Below are 3,047 nucleotides of genomic sequence, written 5' to 3'. Positions count from 1 at the left end.
GCCTTGAAAAAAAAATATATATATACCATTTCATCTTATTCGTTTAAACATTTCATCTTTTGAAATATCCAGATTCGCCTCCTTGAAACTCTCAAATTCGAAAACAATAAATTTATTCGGTCATCATTGAATTCTTTCAATCATTACAAACACTTTACAGCGTCCGAATAGATTTGTAGCCTGTGCTAAAACCTATTCATACGCCATTCGTTTGATTTGTCATATTCTTGGTACAATTATGTACTCAGATTACGATACACTAAATTCTATTGTCCAGTACCATTTAAGTAAACGATATTGACTTTCGAATAATCATTGACAAATCATTTTCCATACTTCCATTCACAAATAGATATTTATCAATTCAGAATCTCCCCTAATTGATCAAAGTAAGTTCATTTCGGATATTGAATCCAATTGTTTCTATAAATTATTTCTATTTTTAAAATTCATACCCCTCAAAATATCTTTTGATTCCATTCCACGCTACATTATTCCTCCTACTTAAAAGAAGAAACATAACTCCAAGAAAATATCATAGTTCAAATCTCGAGGACGAGATTTTTATTAAGGTGGGGAGGATGTAACAACCCTCACTAAAATTAATATTTAGTATGATAATTATACAATAAGGAAACCCTAATTAAGTTTAGTATGATTAATTAACCAGTTAATCAATATTAATTAAGCTAACAAGATTAATTAAGCTAAGTAAGGTTTATTAAAAATAGATATATATGGGGTCGTATAAGAACGTTTAATATTAATAATTAAATATATTATTTTATTTCCCTTACTCCGTTTTTAATGAAACTTAGGTTAAAACGTAGATAAAAATATGCTCATTCTAAAGACATATTCGTCGTTTTATAAAACGTTATATTTTAAAAGTTATACAAGAAAAACGAGTTAAGCAGCTGAAATAAAATAACTAAGCTAGCTAGCTAGCACGTCAAGCTAGCTAGCAAGCACGTCACTATCCCACATCGACAGAAATGATGTTGAGGTGCTTGCTTGCCTGCTTGCTATAAATAGGAAGCTTAGGATTCATTTTTCTTTGCTCATTTCTCTTCTTCTCTCTATACGTTGGTGTTCTAACCAATAATCACCGATACGATATTCTGTTCGGTCGATTCAGGAACCAACTAACGGAATCCAAAGTATTATACTTTGTGAGTTCGTTAAACGGAATCCAAAGTACTATACTTTGTGAGTTCGTTAAACGGATGCCAAAGTACTGTCTGAATAAGACTACACTTTGTGAAGTTCGTTAAGGTTCGAATCTCGTAACTATCGTTGAGGTTTGATTTAGGTTTTACACAAATACGTATTCTATTCTATTATACTATAATCACACACACACAATCACGAAACGCTGCCGCAATCAGGGTAATAACTCGATCGCTATTACGATTCAACGTCCGATCGATTATAACTATCCAACGATAGTCCGGATGCTGCTCAATTGAGCTTGTACTTTGATTATTCGTCGTGATTTCGGCTTGAATATTAGAGTGCTGTTCGAATTCGGACTATGCTCTGTTATTCGTTGTGAATCCGACTGAATTATCGAGTATCGCACTGATTAATCGTTGTGAAGGTTTAATCTCGTGAATTGTCGTAACTGCTGTATTAGTTACTAACCTGCCTGTGTGTGCATTGTGTTAAACTTGGTATAATCAAGGCTAATCAGTAGGCTTATCTATTTGCTCGTTAATCTGCAATGTGAGTCATTCTTCTTTTTAAACTGTTTTCTCACAGTTTGTGAGTAAGTATTACAAAACTCCAAGTTATTTTCAAAGGTTATAATTACAGGGATTAAGTCTTTGTAATCACCAAATTACAGCTGGTATGTGGGGTAATTGTGCACATTACTGTTATTATCACTCTATGTGAGTGAATATTACTCTATGTGAGTAATCATTACTCTGTGTGAGTACACCGTCACTAGATGGGCAACGGGACCCACTAGTGGTATGACCACAGTCACAGAAATGAATCGAGTGACAAATACCCATTCTTGATAATTGGTTGATAGAAACATTGTAATCGCTCTTAATACTGTGAATTATAACAAATCTGTTTTTATAAAACATGAATGAACTCACTCAGTATTTCCCGCTGACAAAACCTTTTTAAAACACGTTTCAGGTAATTACAGTAGATTGAAGTAAGAATTGGATCCGGCACTGAAGGACTTCAAGAAGTGGCTTATTTTATTAAATAAATCAAATTAAGAGATACTGTTTTTATTAAAAGCTACCTTTGTAAAACATGGGTTTATTCCATCTATTTAATAAATAAAAATCCGGTGTTTCTAAACTCTGATATTTTCCTAACTCACGGTCCTGATGAAATTTCCGCTGCAATGTTTTTCAAAAATAACCACCGGTACCACTGGACTGCTCGCGGCTCCCGATTCCGGCCAGGGTGGGTCGGGGGCCGTGACAGCTGAAGGTCTCTTTAATGGGTAGAAAATGTGCTGACTTAGTCAGTCTATCAACTATGACCCATATAGTATCATTTCCCTTCGGCGTCTTAGGCAATTTGGTCATGAAATCCATCGTCACCATTTCCCATTTCCAAGTGGGAATCTTAGGCTGTTGTAGCAAACCAGACGGCTTCTGATGTTCAGCTTTGACTTTAGCACACGTCAAGCATTTGGCTACATAAGCAGCTATAGACTTTTTCAAGCCTATCCACCAATAATTTGCCTTTAAATCCTGGTACATCTTATCAGCTCCAGGATGAACGGAATACTTGGAACTGTGGGCTTCCTTGAGGATAACATCCCGAAGTCCTCCATATACAGGAACCCATATTCGTCCATTCAATCTCAACATTCCGTCCTTATCGTAGGACAACTGTTCTTCAGTTACTCCTAATTTCTCCTCAGGATAGTTAGCTTCCAACACAGCTTCCTTTTGTGCAGCTAACAACCTTTCATTCAAACTGTTCTTTATCTCAATGCTCTTGGCATTGATCCTTATCGGCTTCACTCTTTCCTTCCTGCTCAAGGCATCTGCGACTACATTGGCCTTGCCTGG

The sequence above is a fragment of the Helianthus annuus genome, chromosome 11 (genome assembly GCF_002127325.2).
Source record: "Helianthus annuus cultivar XRQ/B chromosome 11, HanXRQr2.0-SUNRISE, whole genome shotgun sequence".
Lineage (NCBI taxonomy): Eukaryota > Viridiplantae > Streptophyta > Magnoliopsida > Asterales > Asteraceae > Helianthus > Helianthus annuus.
This window is presented reverse-complemented; position numbering follows the sequence as displayed.